This window comes from Furipterus horrens, unplaced genomic scaffold (assembly GCF_987537825.1).
Source record: "Furipterus horrens unplaced genomic scaffold, mFurHor1.1.pri manual_scaffold_2, whole genome shotgun sequence".
NCBI classification, from domain to species: domain Eukaryota; kingdom Metazoa; phylum Chordata; class Mammalia; order Chiroptera; family Furipteridae; genus Furipterus; species Furipterus horrens.
Window position 1 is genome coordinate 153910823 of NW_028327172.1, and position 26238 is coordinate 153937060.

The 26238-nt window shown below is 37.7% G+C and overlaps 1 protein-coding gene across 12 annotated transcripts in view; it reads left to right on the top strand.

Annotated features, from left to right (window-relative positions):
• Positions 1-26238, top strand: part of ZNF438 (zinc finger protein 438) — a 192419-nt gene that overhangs the window by 4059 nt on the left and 162122 nt on the right. For 10 of the 12 annotated variants that reach the window (XR_016509082.1, XR_016509083.1, XR_016509080.1 and 7 more), the window contains exon 2: positions 11102-11529. The exons of the other annotated variants lie outside the window; for them this stretch is intronic. The gene's annotated coding sequence lies outside the window, so the exon portion shown is untranslated. The remainder of the gene's footprint in view (positions 1-11101; positions 11530-26238) is intronic. 12 annotated transcript variants of the gene reach the window in all.

Genomic DNA, 26238 nt, shown 5'->3' on the forward strand with positions numbered 1-26238 from the left:
TTGAGTTTCTCTGCTGATCATCTCTTTAACATCGAGATATATTTTTTGTCATAGAAAGGGGATCTGGTGCTATATGTCAGGTGGGATTATAGATTACATCTTTACATGTGGAACATTGTAGAATGTAGAAACTAGAACAATACACACAAAACTAAGTATCTTATTTTCCACATGTTTCTTTTAGGGCATACTATACCTCAATTCATTTATCACAATTTTATTCCTTCCTAACATGAGTATTTCAAATTTGAGCCATTAAAAGATTAAATTACAATAAAATTACACTAATAGATTTTATGGTTAAGTTTAGAGTTTTTTCTTACACAAAATTATATATTTTTTAGCTTTTTTAGCTTTTAGTAGGACAGTTGATCTGAATAACCAAATCCACCAATAACCTTAAACAGGAACCTTTCACAAATATATGTACAGATGATGTGCTATCTCATTTTGCAGTTCACAAAATTTTAAATCTACTATTGTAGCTCCCCTAAAGTTAATGGAGTTGAAATGATTAGTATTTATTTGTATCACAATTACAGTTCGCCTCCTTAAGAACATTAGATATGATATAAAGTAGAATTCCATCTTAAATGGCCTGTTGATTGCTCAGGCTTTGTCACTTGTAAGTTCAGGTTGATAGTTTTTTCATTGTGTCAGCTTCTAGCAGAGCAGGAGTGATGGTAAGTCCTATTTGAAGACAACAGCAGACACTTTTTCTAACACTGACCCATATGAAATATAGAATCACATGAAATGTGAAAGTAACTTATAAAATCCAAATTCCTTAAAAAATTTATATCAACAAATTTAAAAACTACTATCTTATGTTAAGAGTACAAATGTAAATATATGGAAATTGTTTCTTGTAGAAAACTGTCTAGCCCAAAATCACACTAAATGTGATTTTTAAAATTTCACTTGTGGTTTCTTTATTTTTGTGAATTATCTCCAACTCATATATATGTGTGTATATATATATACATATATATACACACATATATATATATCTCATATTTGCAGTAATAGCTGAATACTAGTTTGTATTTTTACTTAACATTGTTTGAATATATTTTAACTAATTTAAATAGATAAGTAGCACTTAATTTTGATTCATTTCATATTTGATTGCTTAGAATTTAATAATTTGAGACCTGATTTTTTTTACCATATAGGTGGAGACCAAGTTGTTTCCTTAAAAGAATATCCAAGAAGAAAATTTTTAGAGGATTAAGCAAAAACTGTGTGTTTATGGAAGGGGATAATTTAGCCATAGCTCCCTATTATATCTTTTAATTCTTGAAATGTTGTTATTCCTACAGGCAGCATTCTTTTATTGGTTTTTATATTGCAAAACTGCTAGTTTCAAGCTGGATTCTAAACCAACAGTCTATAGAGAGAGTAATGTGGGATAAATATTGGAATGTAGTACTGGGATTTAGCTCAGTGGATCTCAACCGGGGATGATTTTGTCCCCTCCCCTGACTCATCCTGGAGACATTTGGCAGTGACTGGCCACCATTTTGATTGTCACAACTGTGTGTGTGTATATAGGGGGGTACTGCTCCTGGCATCTAGTTAGTGGGGGCCAGGGATGCCCCTAAATATCCTACAATGCACAGGACAACCCTAACAGCAAAAAATTATCTAATTCAAAATGTCTGTACAGCTGGTGTTGAGAAACCCTGCAATATATAACTCCCTCTCCTCCTTCCCCTTCCTCTCCCTTCCCTGCTTTAGAAATTGAGGTGGTGATTGTAAGTAGCAAACACTGACTCCAATAAAAGATTGTATTTAACTCTTTTTAGTTTGTTGGAGAACTGATCTAATTTGGTTCATTCATTGCATGGAAAGTAATTTTTGTAGCTATTAGCATTGAATATTTTTGGTTGCCAATATATCTAGTTTTTGGTTTTTCTTTATGAAATTCTTTTCTTAGTAAAATTGATTTAATTTGGACATTATATAATCCTGGGTTGTAACAGGTTTGTTAGTCTGAATCTCCTGCATTTTTGTACATATTGAATTAATTATCTTATAGTTACATGGTTTACATATTTCAAAAATCTTTTCACATTAATGTTCATAGGTGGTTGTCATACAGCCCATGACATGTGTAGGGCATGAATTATCCTCATTATTTGGCAGATGAGGAAACAAACTTGGGTCAAATGACTTACCATATATATTACAGTAAATTAGTGACAAAAACAAATCTAGGACTCAGAGGTCTTGATTAGAACATTTTTAAAGTTTCCATTTATTACTATCCTATTTAGTCTTCCTGATAGTCCTGTGAAATGGCTTATTATTCATATTTTATAGATGAGGAAACTGGTTCAGAGATATTAGGTAACTTACTTAAAGTCACCCAAATCATAATGTAATTTTGACTGTTTTCTCTAAGCCTATGCCACTACTCCAGTTAATCTTCTCTAATAAATAAATTTGACAGTTTCTGGATAAATTCACCAAATCTGCCTAACCTAACTAAGTAGGTCTCTTGACGCTGTAAGGAAGGTAAACTTCTCTTCTACCCTCTTTGGGTCGCTGGCTGGACCTAAGAATTAAACTGATATAAGACAGATTAACAAGAGAAGAACACACATTTTATTAAACTTCTACATGTACATAGTAGCCTTCACAAGAGAATGAGGTCCCAAAGAAGTGATCAGAGCAGGAAGCTTTTATACATTTTAGACAAAAAAACAATAAATTAGTGAAATTGAAAAGATACAGGGGTTTGGGCTAGAGGTAGTATATGGTAACAAGTAACTAGGAAGATAATAGTTTTAATAAGATTTGTTTGTACAGATTTCTCTCCTCAGTTTCCTGTCTCTGGTGATAATTCTTCCTTCCTTCTGGTACAGGGAGGGTACATTTGACAGGAAAGTTTTTTGTCTCTTGCTTTCAGGAAGGAAAAAGGAGAGTCAGAGCATCATTGCACCTGCTATTCCTTAAGTACCCTTAATTCCAATAATCAATGTCAGAATAGCATATTTTGGGGGACACTGGTTTCCCTCCACACCTACTTAATATTGTCACTTCAGTCAATTGATAATTCACTGTCTGTAATACTACTGTGATTGGACTTGGGTGGCAACATCACTGAGTTTTGGTAGCTATAAGACAGCACTACTTGCTATTTCCAATTTATTTTTGAGAATACTAAGTCCAAAAGCAGTCCAAAGAGATGGCTCTTGGCTGTATTTGAGTATACATACTTGGGTGAGGCAGCCCACCCAGCATGATTCACTTTGCCAGTCTGATAAAGGGATTTATATTTGGGTAGGACTCCCATTTCTAATTACTCTCTTTAGCCATCTTTCATGTCAATTTTGAGGCTGTTTCTCTTACTTTTTATGCTGATGTAAACCTCAGATTGACTTGGCTTGAACAACAAATAAAATCATAACATAATGGTTGGTTTTTACTTTATTTTCTGAAACATTTAAGAGTTCATCTTACTCTGAACACATCACTTTTGTGAGGTGGTAGGAGTTGGTAAATGTCACTTTATTTTCTATGTTGTAAAATTTAAGAAGAGACTATCAGTTTACCCAAGTAAGTCAATTTTAAAGATAGGATTTAGAATTCAGATTTTCAGATGTCACAAAACTAAGCCACACTGTCATTTTCATTAGAGCAAAAAGAGTATCTACTTAAATATTTAATCAGTTATTATTTTGTTTGAAGAAATTTGATGATATTGCATTCCTGATGTAGTTGGAAATTTTAATGTTTCATATAATACACCCATTGCCTGGATTTGGACCATTGATAACATGAAATTGTGGGTCTGGGATTGAGAGGAAAAGGAAAAAGACCCATTGTTAGTGCACTGGTGACTGGGTAAGAAGGTATTAGACTTAAAAGGTGAAGATTCCTACTTTACATAAAACTGAATTATTGTAACAATTTTTTTTTTTTTACCTCTGTCTACCAAAAAATGCCTAGGTTGTAGTAAAGAATAAAAAGCCTTTATTTGAGGGTAGTACTATAACCTAAGAGACACAAATTCAAATAACTCCAGTTGAGCTCTGGAGAAAACAAGAAAGGCAGGGTTTTGTCAAAGCGAAAACTACAAGTTGGAACAAAAGAAAATTTTCCTGTTGGCTACCCAACACGGTGTGGTGACTAGTTCAAAGAGGATCAGTGAGATCCAGGTAAGGAAACTCTGAGGTCAGCACTGACCTGTACACCAGGCAGGACAAGTTCCAGGACAGTCTTCTGAGGCAAGTGCGGAAGTTCAAATGTCTGACCCTCGTCTGGGTGCGGACGTGAGTAAGTCGGACTTCCCTAGTAGCATCCTGGCTCCATGTTAGGATCCCAAAACGGATATTAGTAGCTCGTTTTAGATATTTTGGTTCACACCTCCATGAAGAAAAATGCTAATATCCAAGTAACCATAATATTTATTGTATTACTGAGGAAAGAGTTCATTACTCAAGCATAGCTGAAAGAAAGCTGAATTTCATACTTGTTAAGCAAAGAGAGCTATGCTTGCAGAATATAGTCCTCCGAATAGGCAGAGATGCACTTAGATAGGATTTTGAGGTTTAGGATTGGCTTTTTTTCAAAAGTGAGACAGTTTAAGGATTGGCCAATTTTAAATTTAGAGGGGACTGGCGGGCTTTGAGGAGCGAGGGTACTGAAGAGGGGTAGTTCCTAATTGGCTGATTTTCTTAGCTGGGTGCTTAAGTGGAAATGTTGAGCAGAGTTTAAATATTGATTGACTGGGGCATATTTAAAACTAGTTCTGTGGTTACTTGTTCCCAGCTTGGGACAAGAGCCAAAGAATAATCTTTTCCTCCATTGAAGTTGGAGAATAGGTACTTTTTATTTTCCACATTTATGTCAAACATTCATGTTGGCAGTTGTGCTAATATAATGCATTTGATTTTGCTTTTCTTAGAAATAAAACAAAAAAATGAATAAGTGCAGTGAATATCATTTGTTGTTTATCAGGCTCAGGATTATATAATATTTGGGACCCAAGTTGCATCAAGCATTATTTTTATATGTAGTTAAAAAGGTAGTAACATTATTTATGGAAATTGAATGTGTTAAATATTATGGTGAAAGCTGTGTTACTTGTGTGTCTATTTTTCTCTCTTGTGGGAGTGTCATCACAAGCCTGCCAAAAGTAGTTTTGATGGATGCTGAATTACAGATCTAGAAGTTTGGTTTGTTTTTTTTTTGCTGTTGTTAGAGGTACATTTAGAAGTGATAGCTTTTTGAAAGTTAGCTAGTGATTATTCTTATCAACATTTTATAAGGTTTATTGCTTGTCTTTTATATAAGGTAGGCTAAATCACTTTAGTGTCTGTAGATCATTTTACCAGAGTTGTTATATCATAATACCATTATATTAAGTATTTTGGTTTAGTATTTATTGTATAATACTTTATTCTTTCCAATGAAATAAAGAGCTGTTTAGGACCGTTTACCAGAACTGTAACAAAAAGTAGATATTTTTCTAAATCTCTTGAAGTAATACTTTAGTTTTAAAATTATTTTTCTATGGAGATGTTAAAATAAGTTCAGAGGGCATTTTTTATCTTTGAAGTGAGAAAAGGTAAAATAAGTTTTTGGTATACTTTATTTTTTATATTGAGTTATCATTTAAAATATCATGCACTATTTACATTTGGAATAAACTGATTTTTTTTAAAAGGGTGCTGTCCTGTTTATTTGCAACCCTTCCTTCCTTAACCTGAATCTTTTGTGACTTAACCTCTCTGACTTCCAGACAGCTATTATCCAGTGATAAAGCTATATTGGTTATTTAGAGAAAGCATTTTTATGTAAAGCCTCTTTGAAAATGTGACACTTGATTCTTGTTTCTGTTTGCAGTCCCAATTTCTGACCTGCTGTGATAGTTAACTGTAAGAGGTTAATCTTAACCCAGTATTAAAATTAGTATTATGATACTGTTTGTTAAAAAGCTGTTGTTTAACTGCTAAATGATACTCAAACGTTTTTATCCTCATCATCTGAATTTTATAAATTTATACTTAAACAGGTACATTTTTAAGGGAAAAGTTATCTTTGATGCTTGAATATGATTACTGGGATTATGTCTGTGCTATCTATCTACAGTATGAAATAATGGATTTGAAATGTGTTTTTTCTCTGTACACATGCAGTGAATAGTTGGGCTTTTATTGCCTAGTGAGCTGGTCGAAAGAGAATCTTAGGTTTGGTGATCTTTTGTAGTACAATGGAAAAAACAAAGGTTTTTCAATAAAACCCTTAATTCATAGTCTTTGCTAATATAATGGCCAGAAAATGGTATACCATAGTTGTTTTTTTTTAATATCATTTTTAAAGTTTATTGATTTTATAGAGAGAGAGAGAGAGAGAGAGAAACATCTGTTTGTTTTCCCACTTATTTATGCAGTCATTGGTTTATTCTTCTGTGTACCTTGATTGAGATCGAACCCACAACCTTGGTGTATGGTGTATGAGGATGATGCTCTAAGCAACTCAACTACCCTGCCAGGGCAGTAGCTCCTAGTTTTAATGTGCATCTTTGGTTACTAGTGAGGCTGGGCTTTACTTCACTTGTTAGCCATATGGATCTCACCTAGAAATGCCAGATTTAGCAAATAAAAATATAGGACGACCATGTCCAGCTTGAAGCAGCTAGAGGAGCTCGAGACCTTTGCCCATTGTCCTTTATAAGATTATAAAGGGTCTTAAGTATGAGGGGGAGGGATTGCTATTTTTTATTGTTAAAATAATTAATCATTTATTTAAAAAAAAGAGAAGAAGAATATATGAAAGGGTGAAGTGGGAGAGCTTGTATGTATGACCCATGGGCATGGACTTGGGGGGAGGGTTGTGGGGGGAGGGGGTGCTGGGTGGAGGGGAGAAAAGGGGGAAAAGTTGGAACTATTGTAACAATATAATCAATAAAATATACTTAAAACAAAACAAAACAAAAACAAATGCAGAGTCCTAGTTCCCTACAACAACACAGGTTTATTTCTTACTCACGACATGTCTATGACTCTGTTTCACATCCTGTGTTACTCCAAGCTGAAAGAATCGGCTTTTGGGGGGACATTGCTATTTTGTGGAAGAAGGAAAAAGAAATATGTTAGAACCATTTGTTTGGAAGTGGTATGATTTACTTGTGTTCATATTTTATTGGCCAAAGCAAATCAGATGGTTGAGCTTGAAATCCTTCAGGCAGGAAGGACTATCTCAAATCACATGGCATGCTGTTGTGAAAATGGGGTGTGATGGTAAATCCTTCCATTGTGAATCAGACCTCAAGGTAGTTAATTTTAAATCGAGAGAGAGATGGATCTGCCACCGAGGTCAGCAAATAGGAAACATGACAAGCTTGATACCTACGAGCACACTGAATATTAAGTTGTGGTTCCTTTCACATGGCACTGACTGAGGGCAAATGGCATATTGAATTTTTGAGAGGATTATGTTGTCAAAGATGCTACAAGTTTTCCTTGAAAAGCCTGTGGTGGTTTGACATTGACTTCTAAAGTAACCCTTGACCCCCAAGTTTGTATCAGCAATTTGCTGCCTCTTTGGAACATATATTCTCCCATGTCCACTTCATATAGGGCCATAAAGGATAATGGAAAGATAGATGCCTCCAGAGGCAAAGCCAGGTTCTAGCAGACAAATTGACAAAGGAGATCCCTGAGAGAACAGAAGTAAGTTTAACCAAGGGACTTGCTCCCCTGGTATGGCAGGATTCTTTGCCATTACTGTGAGCAGTATTTCATCATTGGTAAGAATATGTATTTGCCATTCTTTTATTTTCAGAATGGAATACTTAGTTGCATTCTTCTTATTTGCATTCCGTTACACAGTGGGTGTGATGGTGGTGGTAGAGAGCAAAGGTTACTTATCTAGAGGTCACTGGGCTGGGCCAGAGTCAAATTGGTATCTGTTGAAGGGATTGTGCGTCACTCAGAGATCGTAGACTTAAGAGCTGAATTCAGTTAACTGTATGAGGCTTTAGAGTCATCCCTTTAGAAGGGAGATGACTGTTCCAGAATGGAACGTATGCACTCCCACCTTTTGATACTTAGCAAGGCTCATAGCTCCTATGTAGAAACTATTTCTTAGGCTCCTTGTAGCCAAGTGAGGCCACATATCTAAGTTTTGGCCAGTGGATGGGAGTGGAAGTGATGTGTGCAACTTTTAAACCATGTTTGTATTAAGAATCTGCCTGTCATATTTTTTTCCTTCCACCCCTATGAATGAGGTATTGGTAAACCAACTTCTAACATCCAGACAAGGGCAGTGCCCCCCAGGTAGTGGGACAAGAAAGAAGGAACCTTTGTCCCTGGACTGAAGAAGAGTTGACCTTCCTGGGACCAGTTGTTTACCCCTGGACTATTACGTAATAGAAAAATAAATTCCCATTTGTGTGAGTCACTATATTCTTAGTTATGTTACAGCAGAATAGCCTATATCCTAGTTAATATGAATGGCAGTGATGTAAGCAGGAAACAAACAAAGTTAGATTTGTTCCTAGTTTTTTCTTGGTTGAAGCTTTTGGTTTATATATTTTTTATATGAAAATTTATTTTTTAAAAATTTCTAACAAAGAGTTCAGAAATAAACTCTCTTACTTGAACATCACTCCTCTTATGATTATGATATCTTCCTTTTTGTTTAATATGCATATTTTACATATATAAAACTTTGTATCCTGATATTTTAATGTGATATCCATTTTCTTTGTCACTTTAGAGTTCTTGTACGTGCACAGTTACTGTTACATAACATTCAGTTTTACCATACTTGACTTACAATATTATTGTTGGCTGCTGTGGACTGAATTGTGTCCCCCGCAAATTCACGTTGAAGACTTAAGCTTCCAGATGACTGTATTGGAGGTCAGGCTCATAAGGACATGATTGAGGTTAAATGGGGCCATCAGTGTGGAACTCTGGTTGTACAGAAGAGAAAGAGACACGAGAGATTTCATCCATGTGATGACAGAGTGAAAACATGGCCACCTGCAATCCAGGAAGAGGGTTCTCACCAGAGCCAGACCATGCTGGCACCCTGCTCTTGGACTTCCAGCTTCCAAAATTGTGATAAAATAAATTCCTGTTCTTTACGTCGCCTAGTCATGTCCTTTGCTATGGAAGCCCAAGCTGACTATGATAGCACCCATGTTTTTAAAACTGCTATATCACATACAGAGGCTTTTTGCAGATCACAGTCAGTAACAAATAGACTGTAAAGAAAGGCCCAAAAAAGTAGAACACCAAGAAACAATATTATTATTGAAGCCAAGAGACAAGCATTTTAAAATTAGGGTTGTCAATAATAAACTGATGGGTCTAGTAAATTCTGCATGAATTTTAGTTAAGATTGTCATCTGTGTTTTGGAGAGAGCACTTTTGTGTTTGCAGGTAAAATTTAGATTACAGGGGGTTGCTTAGTGAATTGGGGAGGTGGGTAGAGTGGTAAAAATGTGAGTTTAGACTGTCTTTTGAGACACTTGACTGTGAAGAGAAAGGGGCAAATAGGATAGTGCAAGGTTTGGGGAAGTATATTAGTTTTGTTGTTCATTTGTTTATGTATTTGTTTTAGAAAGGAGAGATTTAAGCATTCACGCAGCGGGAGAAAAGCCAGAAGAGGAGGAGAAACTGAGTATGTGGCGGGGAAAGGTGGATAAGTGATGGCATCAAATTCCTAAGGAGGGGGTTGGGTGGCTTGAGCTCTGGTTGAAGGTTAGCGTTGGTTGTGAGGAGGGACATCCTCCCTCCACACTGCCAGGAAAACGGTAAGAGTGGGTCTATGGTGGTTGGTTGTTGGTCAGTGGGGTGGAGGAAACTGAGGGAGTCTGACCTAATAACCTTTCCTTTGTTTCTGTGGAGATGATGTCATTTGATAAGTGGAGTGGAGAGTTGGAAGCTTGAAAAAAGTAATGGAAGTTTGGAATTGAATCTGTGGGCTAGGAGACAAAGCTGATGGGAGCCCTAAAAACAGTGGATGGGTAGCAGAGACCAAGGGCCTGCTGAGGTGGGAGACCATGTATTTGCAGAGCCCCCAGTCCTGTGGTTGGGGCTTTTCAGAGCGATTATCTTTAGATGATTGGGGTTTGGGAGTAAAGAAGGAGATCCTTAGATTGATTTAGGCGGAGGACAAGCTGACAAGGCAGTTGAAAGTTTAGGCAAGGGAATGGGCAAAGCTGGGTGATCAAATCGTAGGTTATAGTAGACAAGAAGTGAAGCTTGGGGCATGGTTGATGGGTCAGGGAAATGTACAGAGGAGATTGGAGAAAAAACTGAATGCCTAAACATATGTAAGATCAAGTATGATTTATTCATTCAATAAATATTGAGCATTCATGTTCCAGGTGATGTGGCTACCTAGATCAAAACAAAGTGGGAGGTAGATAACACGTAGGTGTAAATATAGAGATATCTAGAGATATGTATGTGTGTGTGTAGTTTCAGATTGTAAGAAAATGTTAAAAAGGGAGTGATAAAGGGTAAAGTTAGAGAGCAGTGCATCTGTGAAGGAAGGGGCTCTTGGAAGAGGTGTCCTCTGAGCAGAGACTGGGATGTAGTCAGGACACCGTAGAGCACATGGGTAAGGAGACAGCATGGAGCCTGGCCAGAAGCTTGCTCAAGGAGCAGCTGGGGCACTGGGGAGCACGAGTGAGGGAGAGAGTGGTGATTAATGAGAGGTGTGATATATTAGGGCCACCATAAACACTTAGATTTTCTTTCAAGTGCCACGGGAAAGCCATTGGAAGGTTTGAATCAGAGGAGTGAGTCTTACTTTTCTGGTGGTTCAGGTGTTTTGTGGAGAACTGATTGGCAAAGGGACTTAAGGAATCTAGAGAGCGAGAAGGGTAAGAGATTGTGGCCCCAAAATAGCATGTTATAGTTCAAGATTGAAGCAGTTGAGTGCTTCTGGGTGAAGGATCCCCTTGCTGCTCCTTTAAGCAGATGCACCCACTTCACAATAGGCATTCTTTTCTCTGGATAAAGGCCTGACCCCGACCCTTGGCTTATACCGCACCCTTTCCTGTTTTTGACTCTGCTCCTCACCGGCTTCATTATTCATTCTCCCATTTTGTCCTCACCTTGTCTTTCAGATCTGATGGGCATTATTGTCTTCCTGGCCAAGACTTCCTCTAAATTTAGCTTTTCAGCCCCTTTTCTCCGAAGTCTGAGTACAGTCTTCAGAAAAATAACATGAAAGCCCAGTACATAAGGCAGGTGACAGTGAGGGAACTGTAAGTCAGGAGTGCCATGCTCTGCCCACTTGCAGCTGTTCTCTGACCCCACAAAGCAACCCAAGACACCTGCAGAGAACCCCTAGCCTCGCAGTTCACAGCGTGGAGAAGCCCTGCATTGAGCTATGAGCTGCCTTCCTGCAACTGCCTGGCCCTGGGGTCACCTCGGGTCATGCTGCCCCTGCTCAGCCTGTGCCGCCTTCATCCTGAGGCACCTGGCCAGCCAGAATCAGCGTGCACACCCTCCAGTGACAAAGAAGGGTGCTGAGGACACTCAGAACCATGAGGTAGGCATGCTGCCTCTTCGAGTGTTAGTTTTACGTGTTGGATGTTATTTAATTTACTAAATTTGTACAGTTAAAATTAATGTAGTTCCAATTATAAGCCATGCGTTCTGTTTGTCCTTCTCAACAAATTCTTATAATGACCCAAATTAGGAATATTAGATGTTTTTTATAACAAAGAAACTGGATGTAGTATAGTTGAGAATGTAACATTTGTGTAAACTCTTTAAGGGGAAAAAAAAACAAGACCAAGAAATTTGAAGTTTGCCTGGGTCTCTTAGGGCACCAGTCTCCTGGGGATTATAGTTCCTCTGCTCTGCATTAGGAATACTTTGATAGAAAAGGTTAGAACTACCTTTATAAGTTTTCAGATTTGTAATTCTTATTTTTGTCTTTGTGTTTTATCTTTCTTCAGCATGGGGTAAGAATTGGCCATTTATATAGGCTGAACCTTCAGTTTTTTCTGGTTAAAGGTAAATACGAGTGTTATCATCTTTCTGTCAAAGTTAACATTTTGACAGATATTAAAGTAAGCGTTGTTGCACTATGCAAAAGAGTGATAAGAACCAAGTGTTGGCCTACTAATGCCAATACTCAAAACAAGGTTGCGCTGGACCACAAGATAAGTTTGGTGCTTTGAGTTAAAAAAAAAGTATCACTTGTATTAAAATTTGTAACGCTTCCTCTGAGTTGAGGGTAGCTCTTTCAGCATTATGATAAAAAATATCTTTGGACTGTTTGCTATTAACAAAATAATTTAGGGTTAGGGATTTGGCACAACTTTGCTAAATTATAAGACTAATGAGGATAAGGGTCAAGTTCACTGATGCATCCTGAGCTAGGAGTGGCACACAGCTGGCCACATAACACTTAACTATTTTTCAAGTGAATAAATGAACTGTCTTTGATATAGCTGTGGAAATAATATAGACAGAATTAGGGTTGAATGAGGGGGACTTCCTGAGTGTTCTGTCACAATGTTGCTATCAATATGTGACCTCTTTAAATTAATAAAAACAGGAGCACAACTATAAGCTTTCTTTTGAGTCTGCTAGTTGTCAAGTCTGTTTAATCATATGACATGCCAGTTCTATCTGAAATGAGGATAGCAACACAGAATCTGTTTAGTGCAAATAGCTGCACTGCAATTAGATGAGATACATAGAATGGGAGAAAATGCATGCAAATTATATATTGGATAATATACGTGTATTGAATTTATAAAAAACTGTTACAACTCAATAAAAAAGACAAATCACCCAATTAAAAAATAGGCAAAGGGTCTGACTATACAGTTCTTCAAAGAAGACTTCCAAGTGGCTAATAAGCACATGAAAAGGTGCTCAGCATCATTAGTCACAGAAATATGCAAGTCAAAACCACAAAAGATAGTACTCATAGTCACTAGTTGGGTATAATTAAAGACAGATAATAACAAGTGTTAAGGATGTGGAGAAATGAGAACCTTCCTACTTGCTGGTGGGGATGTAAAAGTGGGCTCCTGCTTAGGAAAACAGTTTGGCAGTTCCTAAAAATATTAAAACATAAACTTACTATATGGTACCAGCAATTCCACTCTAGATATATAGCCAAAAGAAATAAAAACATACATACATACAAACATTTGTACATGAATGTTCATAGCATCATTAATTCCTAATAATTAAAAAGTAGAAGCAACCCAGATGTTATCAGTTGATGAATGGAAAAGCACATGTGGTCCATCCATGCAATGGAGAATCATTCAGCAATAAAAAGGAATGAAGTGCTGTACAACACATACTACAACATGGGTGAAAGTTAGAACATTATGCTCAATGAGAGAAGCCAGACAAAAAAAAATGCCCTTTATTGCATGATTCCATTTATGTGACATGTCCAGAATAGGCCAATCCACAGGGGCAGAAAGATTAGTGGGCTAGGAGGCTTGGAGAGGGGTGACAGGGAGTGACTGCTAAGGGGGTAGGGAGTTTCTTTTTGGGATAAAGAAAATGGTCTAAGATTGTGGTGATAGTTGCAGAACTCTGAATATACTAAAACCAATGAATTGTACACTTTAAACGGGTGAATTGTATGATATGTGAACTATATCTCAATAAAACTGTTAAACAAATAATAAATGAGGTAATATGTGTGAACATACTTTGATCTATTTGAGAAGATACTGTTATTATTGTAGTTTGACTGTAAGGCCTTTAAATAGTAGCAGGATGACTTAGTTATTTTCCCTTGCTTGCAGGTCTGTGATTTTTATGCCATGACTCAACTTTATAAGGCTGTAACTCAGCAATATAAAATACTGAAAATGTTGAAACATAAAATGAAAACTACTTGGCTTATTATTTTTATTTAATAGGATTTTCTGAATCAGTTAATTAGCAATAAGTAGAATATGCCATTAAGGAATTAGATTTTAGAATCATAAAATTTTAGAGCTGAAAGAAACTTTAGAAGTCATCTGTTGTAGGCCCCCTCATTTTGTTTGTGAGAGAACTGAGTCCTGCAGAGGTTAAGATACCTTATGTCACAGAATTGAGTAAGTACTAGAATCAAGTCAGTGTTCTTCCTGTTGATGACTTGGTTTTGGTGCCATTAATAGTACTAACACTGATAATAATAATAGCAGCTATTTAAATGCTTCCTGTGTACTAGACTTTCTGTTAAACTAGTTTATATATGTTGGTTAATCTACACAACAGTTTATGGAGATGATTTGTTTTACCTGTGTGTTAGTTTCCTGTTGATACTGTAACAAATTAACAAGAACTTCATGGCTTAAAACAACAGATTTATTATCTTACAGTTCTGGGGGTCAGAAGCCCAAAATGGGTCTTACTGTGTATTGGCAGGGCTGCATTCCTTTCTGGAGCTTTTAGGGGAGATCAGTTTTCTCTTCTTTTCCAGCTTCCATAGGCTGCCGACATTTCCTTGGCTCATGTCCTTCCATCACTAAGCCAGCACTGGCAGGTTGAACCTTTCCCACATGCCACTTCTTTGGTTCTGATTCTTCTGCGTCCCTGTTCTCCCTTAGAGGACCCTTGTGGTTACTTCGGGCCCTCCTGGATAGTACAGGATACTCTTTTTATTTTAAGGTCAGTTGATTAGCAACCCTAATTCTACTTGCAGCCTTAATTCCCCTTTGCCATGTAACATATTAACAAATTTCAGGGATTAGGATCTAGATACCCTTGTGGGGGAGGGCATTATTCTGCCTACTACAATCTGTTAATTAGATGAACAGATTTAGGTTCGGAAAGGTTAGGTAAATTGTCAACATTAGTAAATGGAAGAGCTGAGAACTAATGTTTTAGCCCAGGTCTGTTATCTGTCATTATAACGTTTGTTGTTCTTTTGTTTGTTTTTGTTTTTCCCCACAAATGCCATTTGATCCAGGTCGTGCAAAGTAAGTAGAATAGTGAGCAGTGTTCAAATTGTAAATAGTTCTTTCTTATTACAGTAAAATCTCATTTACTTAATAATATCAAGAAATAGACTCTTATTATGGAGCAATTAAAAGCATGGTGAAGTATATTAATTATTTGGGAAAAATGTTTATGACTTATGAAGACTTTCAGTTCATTAACCCCCTCCTCCAATAGATTCATTAGCTCCTATCTGTCATCAGTCCCTTGCTTATCCTGCCTAGCTGCCCCAATTCAAATTACTCTCCTGCAAATTCCCTCAAGTCCTTTCTACCTCTTTGATCTCTCCTATCTGGCAAAGCCTCAGGACTACATGAGCTCAACTCTCTGCCTGTTGGTTTCACTTTAATGATAAACTCAGCAGCCTCAAAATTACCCAACAGTCTTCCCAGGTGCCTCTGTTATCTCACTCCCCGCAGCACACTGCCTCCTCCTTTCAAACCTCCTCTCCCTGCCGCTGCTCTTTGACATCTTGGCAGCTCTGCCTGCAGTTGACCACAGTTGAGCATAGCTTCCTCTCAGGAACACTCTTCCCTTGGCCTTTGTCACACTCACTTTCCTGGTTCTCCTTTTTCCATTCCAGCTTCCCCTTTTCAGTCTTCTACGCTGGTTCTTCTACTTTTGTCTGACTTGTGAAAGAGGAGCTTCTCAAGGTTTAGTCCTCTTTTTCTCCCCTTCACTTTGTTCTTTCGGTTATAAATATGGTTTATTTGATAAGTCTTCCATATTTATGTCGCAAGCCCAGGGTTTCTCAGCTTCGGTGCTAGTGACATTTTGGGCTGGATAATTTTTGTGGTTGTGAGGTTGCTGTCCGTGTGTTGTAGGATATTTAGCAGCATCTCTGGCCTCTACCCACTAGATGCCAGTAGAACACCTCTGTCTCAGGTGTGACAAATACAGATGTCTCCACAATTGCTGAATATCCCTCAGGGGCAAAATTATCCTCAGTTGAGAACCATTTATATAGCCTAAAGCTGTCTTCTGAGGATCTGAGGATAAAGCCTTTTTGGCAGCTCCACTTGAATGTCTCATAGCATCTCAGATTTAGCATGACCAAAGTGGACTCTTGCTTTTTCTCCCTGATACATTCTCCCTTCAGCTTTCCTCATTTCAGATCATTTGTGACCTTGTAGGCCATTGGAGATACTTGGGTTTTATTATTATTGGACAAGTGAGCTGTCAGGGAGTTTTGGGCTAAGAAATGATAGGATCTCATCTAGGTCAGCTCTTTGTTGAGAGCGAACTATGAGTTGGAAGGTTAAAGCAGGAAGACTAGTTAAGAAACTGCTATGGTGATCCAGGTGAAAAGTTGGTAGTATCTTGGACCAGGGTGGTGGCAGAGGAGATGGTAAGAAGTAGTATCTTTGCTTAAGCCTTAAATACAAATGTCCATGAGAAGAGGAATGCATTGTATCATCATTAATATTTTACTGTGATTTGTTTATCAGGTATTTTCTCCAAACTTATAGGAAACATCTTGTGGATCAGAGTGAGAAGAGAGTAGCCAAAGGTCAGAGACTTGTGGGGATGTTACTTGAACAAATGCAGGCCAGAGTGGGCAGTAAAATGAGAGACCCCACAGGAGAAGTAAGCAAGACATCCAGTACAGTTAGGTCTACCTCAGTCTTCCTCAGAGCTGACTCCCCACTGCAAAACATGTACCTGTGGCAGGGTGGATAGAACAAATGAGGGGAGACTTGCCTAGTCTAGGTATTGGAAGCAAGACATCTTGGGCTGTAGGGCTCTTAGCTGAAGTGAGGTGGCTGCGGGCATTTGGGCTGGGACAAGTTTTTGTTGCACAAGATTGACGTACACGTTGAGGGACATTTAATGATCCCTGGTTTCTTACTCATAGCGATGTGGCTTCCCTTACTGTTACATCTAAAAAGTGCCCCTCCCCTTTAATATCCAAACTCCCATGGGAGTTCGACATGCTGAACTCTAAACCACTTGACTAATTTCCCTTTTCTAATTTGAAAATTACCTTCCATGACATGAAGTCAAAAGGCTGTCATGCCAGACCCTGTTTTGAAGACTTAGAAAGCATATTGCCACAGTACTTTAAAATTAGCATTGATTTTTATGGCTGATGCATCCCTTATGTGTCTTCTGTCCCTGACATGTACCCTAAAATATTAATTGTTAATTCTTTCATAGAGGGTGTGGATGTCTCAGGGCCATCTCTGAGGTGGTGCATAGGACACTAGCTCAAGCTGCTCTCTTCCCAGCATTCTAATGTAAGGGGATTTGAATTAAAATGAATGAGGAACTTGGAGGACAGGGGTTTTCCTAGCTGTATCTTAGCAAAGGGAGTGGGAGTAGAAATGGAAGAGGTATGTTTATGGCTATATATGAGTGTTTATGCACATCACGTCTTTATCAGGCCTAGCTGGTATCAAGAGATAAATACTTTAAAAATCACATTTTAGAAAAAGTAGTAGAAAATGGAATGTAATATTCATCAGATTTGTGAAAGAATAATAACTCAGTATTGGAGCAATGAAAAATAAACTCACCAAAGACAAGTTCAACAGATTTGACTATATAAAATTTAACATTTATTCATAGTGAAAAAAATAATACAACAGACTGGGGGAAATGCTTGTATCAAGTGTGACTACAGGTTAATATCTGTAATGCCTGAAGAGTTCACTCAAACAATGAGGAAAAAATACCAAGATTTAGTACATAAATGGACAGAGAATTTTAGCAGATCAGTAATAAATAGTTTTAGTAATAAAATTGGGTAGTCAGAGACATATTTTAAGTCAACCTTCAGTTAGTTACCCTTTCTATTCACTTGAAAGTACTAGAAATTAAAATAACTCCCACTTCTGGTGAGGTTTTAAGGAATTGGAGCCAAACATTCTTATTTGTTTCTTATGCTGTTGCTACTTCCAGCCAGTGCCTTTCCCCAAACATGATGTGTGATTTCAGACTCTTATGCCTTGTCACATTTCATCCAACCCCTCTTACTCCTGACCTCCTTTTGACTGCTCATCATTTGAGAGGAGCAAGCAGATGGGGCGGGGCATCCTACTTAGCTCTGCTGGTGAGCCACCCTCTGATTTATGCTCAGCATTATGCTGCAGTCCTGGGCATATGAGTAATTCCTGCCACTTAACTGGGGGGTTCTTGAGGGTAGGATGGTCACTTGTGCCTTAGGGTCTGGCACACAGTAGTTGTTCAATAAATGTTGAAATTTGGTGAATGTTTTAACAGATTTCAGTATGTCAAGATGATAGAATAACGTCACTGAAAGTGTAATTATGAGTGTAATTTTTGGCAAAATTTTGGAACCAAATAAAAAATAGAATGTTTACTGCGATTTGAACTGCATTTGAAAGGTAATACGCAAAATGAAAATTTAATTGTAGATAATTAATTTTTTCTGTATTAAATAAAGAAAACTTTTTAATCTTTATGATAAAATGTATAATTTAAAAAGTCAGATGAGCTGTCAGACTTGACCTCCACACTCCTCATCAAAGGCTAGACTCTCTTCATCCTGTCTAGTTAACTATGAGGAAATGGGGTGGTCCTTCACAAAGTGTCGGCTCATAAGGATAGCTGCACTTATGTGAATATGTATTAGGTCTCCAGATATATTTGAACTTTTACTGTGCCTGGAGTATGGACTTGCGATATTTTCATCTTTTTGCTTTATATTCTAAGTGATTCTGTCTTGTAGGTATATGATACTTATTATTTTGCAGTTTGTAAATGTGTTCACATTATCAGTGATAGGTTCTTCAGCTTTTGGTGATGTCAGGTATAAATAGTAGTTGACTTCTAGTAGCATTTTTGTAGTGTGTATCATCTGCCAGTGGTTGAGATACTGAATGCTTCTAGGGAAGTCCTTTTCTGTTAGGGAAGATAGACAGCCATGATCAGCAGTAAACAAAGTGCAGTGGGAGGGCAAAACAGTTATTCACAAAGGGGACTGGCATGATCAGATGGCTCTTCTCCAGTGAGTTGATTCTTGAACAGCGCTTCAGAAGATGAGCAGATTTTGGCAAATGGAGAGAAAAAAAGAGAAAAGCATGAATAGAAAAATAGAGGTGTGGTAGCACATGATCTGTTCAGAAGCCACCGAAAGACTCTATAGAGGGTTATGACATGATCAGATTTGTATTTTGGAAAGAAAATGGAGGTTAGCATGGTGAACGATTGTAACAGGGAGACAAGGAAAGAGTGGTTCTCAATTTATTTTGCTTTTGTTTTTTGCATGCTTTCCCATGTGACACTTTTGTAAGCATCCCTAGGTTTTGCATTGCAACACAGATAATATGAGCTTTATGTTATGCGCAGTCCTAGCCAGCCAACCATATGGCTTCTCTCAAAATTCGCAGTTGTACAACAGAGTACTTCTTTTGAAATGTTCCAGACAAGAGGAATATAGTCAATAATATTGTTATAACTTTATATGTACAGTTTCAGGTGGGTACTTGAAATATCTAACCACTATGTTGTACACCTGAAACTAATACAAAATATTGACTATAACCTGTAATTAAAAAATTAAAAAAAGAGGTGATGGCTTAACTCAGAGTAATAATAACGGACATGGATGAAATATAAATACATTTGAGACATTTTCTTGTGTAGAGTTGTTGACAGAGTTCATGTGTGGTGGTAGGGAAAAAAGGAATTATAGATTATTGTTTCTCAAATTTTAATGTGCCTATGAATTACCTGGGAATTTTGTTAAAAGCTACATTTTGATTCAGCATATCTGGGGAGGGGCCAGAGATTCTGTGTTTCTAACAAGTTTCCAGGACATGAACACCACTGTTAGTCCATGGAACAATCTTTAAGAAGTAGGGGCAAGATAACTTTAGTGTCATGCTGCAGTGGCTAGATGATGCCATCATTATCTGAAAAAAAGGTTGGGGAGGATCTGGGGAGAGAGTGAAGTCCTTGTGAGACGTTCAAGTAGAAAATTGTAGATGGCTGGAAATTTGAATCTTCACTCAAGAGAGAAATCAGGCCTTGGATGCAAATTTGGGGGTCAGCATTTCATTGACTATAGTAAAAGCCATGAGAATAAATTACATTATCTTCAGGAAAGAGCTAAAGGTCATATTAGAAAATACACTTATTTCTATTTGCTAGGATTTTAATGTTCCACTTAAGTTACGCTATCAACCACCATTGAGGAAGAAATTGGATAAGTAGCCACCTCTGTGTGAACAATCTGTAGGTATAAATTCAAGAGTGGAGAAATTTTTTTTGGAAAACCTTTTATTCCTTGATAATGATTATAGATCAGGTTAAAAATGCATTGAAGTACCTTCTCTTATGAAAATTCATTCATACAAACAAATGTGTATTAAACATCTTCAGAATGGCAACCACTCTTCTAAGCTCTGGGGTTAAACTGATAGCAAACAAAATGTATACCTGATATGATGGAGATTGTAAGGGAGATAGGCAAAGCGATTTCAGTACAGTGTGATCAGTACTGTGGTGGGGAACTGTAGCACTGAGTGTGGGGATAAGGGACAACCTTCCTGAGGAAGTAGCATTTAAGCTGAGATCAGAAGGCTGAATGGAGGTAACCTAGAAGAGGGCAGGAAAGGCATGACAGCAATGACTTGGAGGGGAGAAGGCCCTGTGGGTTAAGAAGGGTAGGGTAGCTGTCCCTTGGAATATGGGGAGTGGAGAGTGAGGAGAGATGAGGTTGACTAAGGTTGGCTGAGGTTGGTGAGGTGAATGGAGGCCATGCGTAGGCCAGTTCTTCTGGGACTTGGTAGAGGGTAGAGGGAGAAAATAATGTATTTTCCAAAGGAAAAGGTATTATTTTGTCTGGGTATAGTTCAAACAGTTTTAATGCATATGGCTTTATATAGTTTTTATGGACTTGCCTCATAATGGAATTACTTTAGTAACATTGTTTCTATAGGACAATGTTTTGGACTTCAAAAACTATCTTACAATTTAATTTTCAAAAAAATTTCTTTTCACTGTTTGGGGACTGCTTGGACAGCCACACAATTCTAGTGCTTTTTGTTATTTGTGCTCAAATCATGCTTTCTCTGGTGTTTATATGACTGTAGTGTTGATTTTCCACCCTCCGATATGAATCAAAGGTATTACACAGATATGGTTGAAGTGTTTCATTTTCTTAAACAGATTTAGAAAATATATGGAAATAAAAAGAGAAATCTCTTAATAAATTGTTTAGTTTTCAGATTGTTTGTTTTTTAGAGTTAAGGATTTCCTCTGTAAACTATATTGTAGTTGAATGTTATAGATACTATGAAACTATGAAAAATGAAACTGACATGAAAATTGTTATAAACAAAGTAAAAGAGATTGGTATGGGTTCACCATTGAAGTCAAATGGAATGCAGAAGGTAACAATACAAGGATAAAATGCCTGGATTTTAAAATACTTTAATAACCACAGGTTTATCATAGTATCATCATTTTCTCCTCCTCCCCTTCCTCTCTTCTTCTTCTTCACTAGTTATTGTTATAATTAGAAATACTGATTTTTAAAGCAGAAAAGAGCTGTTAAAGTCATTCCCTTTATAAAATAGGTCTATATGAGCTACATTTTGTTTAATAAATGAAACTTCAGGCTTTAAACTCCTTCAGATTCCCATGTCTCCAATAGACTGTTAATTTCATCTACACCTATCTCAGTGAAAATATTTTTCCATTCTGTATCAGTTAGGTGGCAAGTAATAGAAGACCCAACTGAAAATGGCTTAAATAAGTACATTTTATGATCTTATATGAACTAGAAATCTAGAAGAAAGATGGTTTTATAGTTGGTTCAGGTAGCCGCTAACTGTTGTCATTAGGCTCTTGGGAGCCTTCTGTCTTTCCTTTCTACCACCTGTCCTTAGGCTTGTCACCTCCTGGTCTCAAGATGGCAGGGACTGTTAGCTCCAAGATTTATATCCCTTTATCAAAGCATCCAAGACTATAAGAAAAGAAGGTATCTCTTGACTTAATTTGGGCTGCTGTAACAAAATACTGTAGACTGGATGGCTTAAACAACAAATATTTATTTCTCATCATTCTGGAGTTTGGGAGGTCCAAGGTCAAGGTGCCTGATGACTGGATTCTTGGTGAGGGCCCCTTCCTGGCTTTTGGACAGTTACCTTTTTTGCTGTTTCCTCACATGGCAGATAGAGAGCTCTAGTCTCTTTCTCATTTTAGGAAGACGCTAATCCCATTATGGGAGCTCCACCCTCATTACCTAATTTAACCCTTATCACCTCCCCAAACCCCACCTCCAGATACTATCACAGTGGGGGTTAGGGTTTCAACATGAATTTTGGAAGGCTACAAACATTCAGGATATATCATCTCTCGTGTCTTTTTTTTAAGAGTGAAAAAGCCTTTTCCAGAAGCCTCCCGGCAGATCTGATTTTACTAGCCAACTTTACATCATATAACCCATTTCTAAATCAACCAGTGACAAAGGGGTGTAGAAGTCCTTTGATTGGCTTAGACTAGTCAAGATTTATGGCCTTCCAATCCTTTCAGAGAAGAACAAAATTAGGATTCAGTTTTCCAGGAAGGGGAGTGGACTGGGAAGGCAGCCACTAGTGCCTGCCACAACTGCCAAGGCAAGTTCCTCTTGGGCTTGAGTCCTTTACTATCTCTTGGAGGATTTTATTCTGTTAATCTCTTTTTCCCCTCATCTTTATTTTGTCTGTCTCTGTTCTCACTATCTCTTCAAGGTTATTGAAGGAAAAACCTACACATACTGTTTCCATTTCTTTTCCTCCACTTTGTTCCTTAACTCTCCTATAATCTGGATCCTAGTAGTAATGCACCTTCCCTTCCGACATCGTCAGTGCCCCCCGATTGCAAGACCAGTGGTTCCCCAAGCTTAGCATACGCTAGGACCATCTGGAGGATGATTAAAATACAGATCACTAGGCTCCATCCTTGGTTTCTGATTCAGTAATTTTGAGCTGGGGCCTGTAGATTTGAGCTTACTTAAACTCTCTGAGAACATTTGATATTAATTTGATGAACAACTACCTTTTTCCTGAGTTTCAAAACTCAAAATTACCTCTCAAACCTGATCTTCTTGTTCCTCCTGTATTCTTTTATTAATGAATGTCATTGTCCTTTTTCTCAAGCAAGAAGTCTGGAACTCACCCAGTCCTTTATTCTTCAGTTCCCTCATATATAGCCAACTGATGTTCCATACACTAAACACCCCTCAAGTGCATCATTTCCTCTCCATCCCTATTGTTTCTGCTTTAGTTTGAGCCCTCATTTCTTTTCACCACTACTGCTGTAAAGTGCTTGTCCTATCTCTAATCAGGCTTTCTCTTGTTTACACTGTACTTCATAATGTTGCAGAGTGATGTTAAAAATGCAAGTCTGATCACATTATTTCTGAGCTCAAAATTCTTTGGGTTCCTACACCTTCCAGATAAAATCTAGACTCCTTCCCGTGCAAGCAGAGGGCTTCAGGATTGGGTCTCTGCCCACCTACCTTGTGTTGCCTTCTCTCACCTCCCCTCCCTTCCTGTACTTCAGTACTGAAGTTCCCTCAAACCTGAATTCCCCTGGACTAATGTGCCTTTGCATGTTTTCTCTTTGCCTGAAACACTTCTCTTTCCTTCCTCACTGCTTAGATATCTTCTGCTTAGCTTCTAAGACTTAGCTCAGGTGTACCTCTCTCTACTTGTGTCCTGCTTCCCTGGCCCCTCTTCTATTCTGGGGAACTAGAGGCTACTTTTCTGTACAACCACAGGAGTATGTAAATGGTACTCATTTAGCAATCGAATACACTGCTCAATTCTGGAGGTTTATTTGGTGGCTGCCCTGCTCCTTTTGCCCCCTTTGAGGACAAAGACTATACTTTTTATCTGTTTCCTAATATAGTGCCTAACAGAATAATTGCTCAATAAATGTTTGTCAATGATTGAATGTTAAGGACTATTTTTAGTGACAAAAACTGGTCATAAAACCAAATCTGAAGAATTTAGGACTGGGAAACCACTTGGAGAATGACAGAAACACCTTAAACTTTAGTTGGATTTGTTCCAGATTCTGATGGAATTAGTGGTTCTTAAGAGTCTAAGATAGAGAAGGGATGGGGGTTGGTGATATATTGACGCAGTCACCTGAGTGATGTTCTAATAAGTTTGCCATTTTCATGCCCTGAGAGTTTGGATGAAATTTGGAAATATGACTGCTGTTAAGAGCTCTTTAGAGTAAGAACTATGTCCAGTAAGATGAGAACATCTGATTCCAAACTTTTCTGAGATATAATATATTTACTTAAATAAAATGATGGCAGGCCCTTTTTATTTCATTGAGCTTTGAGAAGTTTATGCAAACTTAAAAACAAATAGTAGTTGTCACTAAGCTGCCAGCTCTCCGCTATATTCATTCTATTTTTAATATTTTAAAAGTTAGCTTTTTTATTTTTCTTCCCAAAATTTCATAGAAGTTTTAAGCTCTAAACCTTCATTGTCCATGAGGTAGCCGTCAACTGCATATGGCTACTTAAATTACTTAGAATTAAATTAAAAATTCAGTTTCTCAAATATGCTAGCCACATTTCAGGAGCTCATATTGGGCTGTACATATATAGGATATTTTCATCATTATCTTAATGTTATTCAAATAATGTATAATTTCAAATTCCTATTTTTAAAAAACATCCAAAAATGTTCCTTTTAAAAGTGTTTTTGTTATTGTATAATAAAACACAGGTATTCAAAACCACTCAAATCAAATATATGGTTTAGTGAATTAGTACAGTGCCAGTAACACTCATGTCAGGAACTAGAATTTTGTCAGTCACTCTTGAAACTTCCATGTGTCTGTGTCAATTGCAACTCTATCCCAAATTTTATAGTAATCATTTGCATTTTTTTTGATAATTATGGATTCAATTTTCTTTTTTTAGACACTATAGTTGGTTTTAATAAAAGTAAAAACATTTTTATTGAGTTACAATTTTCATGCCATAAAATTAACCCATTTCAAGTATACAATTCAGTGGTTTTAGTATATTCACAGAATTGTACAACCATCAGCAATATCTAGGCTTAGAACATTTTCATCACGTCACAAGGAAACCTAAAGCCATTCGCAGTTGCTTCCCATCCCCATCCTACCAGTCATCCCAGTCCTGTCAACCATTGATTAACTTTGTCTCTATGGATTTGTTTATTCTGATTTTCATGTAAGTCATGTCATACAATACAAGGTCTTTTGTGTCTGACTTCTTTCACCTAGCATAATGTTTCTGAGGTTTATATATGATGTAGCATGAATTACTATTTCAGTCCTTTTTATTGCTGAATATTAGTCCATTGTTAGCCCTGGCTGGTTTGGCTCAGTGGATTGAGCGTCGGCCTGCGAGCTAAGTGTCGCTGGTTCGATCTTCCAGTCAGGGTACATCAGAGAAGGAAACTCTGACTCCAAAAAACCTCCGCTGCCTTGCGGCATACCTCTTCAGGGGAAAGGCTAAGGGAGTAAACCCCGACAGAAAATCCGGAGCCGGAGTCCCGAAGGCGGTTTGACGTTGTAGTCAACACCGGCAACTCCTGCGGCGCACCTGAACCCAAGCTGTATCAACTCCGTCTTTCCCTTGGACCCTTCAGCTGCGAAGAGAGGGGGGGTCTGCTGCATGGGCAACAGCAGACCCTCCATATTACCCTGCCCAGGCTCTGTAGCTTCAGCGTCATCGCAAGATGTCGATTCAACACGGGAGGAGACAGATACTACCATGTCACTCCCGAGTCGGACTGCACAACCATTCTCGGCGGTGCAGATAGACTCTTAAGAAGCTACACCATCGTCTCTCGAGACGGACGGCTGCCGACGACGACGACGACGGAGTCCATTGTATAGATATGCCACATCTTTTTATTTTACTATTACTTTTTAAAGGTAAAAGTTAACATTTTTAAAATTAAAATTTAATTTTTCAGTTACAATTTACATTCAGTAATATTTTGTATTAGTTACGGGTGTACAGCCTAGTGGTTAGACCGTCATATACTTTACAGAGTGTCCCCCTGACATTTCTAGTGCTTGGCATCATACATAGTTACAGTACTAGGGACTATATTCCCTGTGCTGTAATTTGTATCTCTGTGACTGTTCTGTAACTACCAATTGGTACTTCATAATTCCTGCACCTTTTTCACCCAGTCCCCCAATTCCCCTCTCTTCTGGCAATCAATAGTCTGTTCTCTGTATCTATGAGTCTGTTTATATTTTGTTTGTTTGTTTTGCTCTTTAGATTCCACATATAAATGAAACGTACGGTATTTGTCTTTGACTGATTTATTTC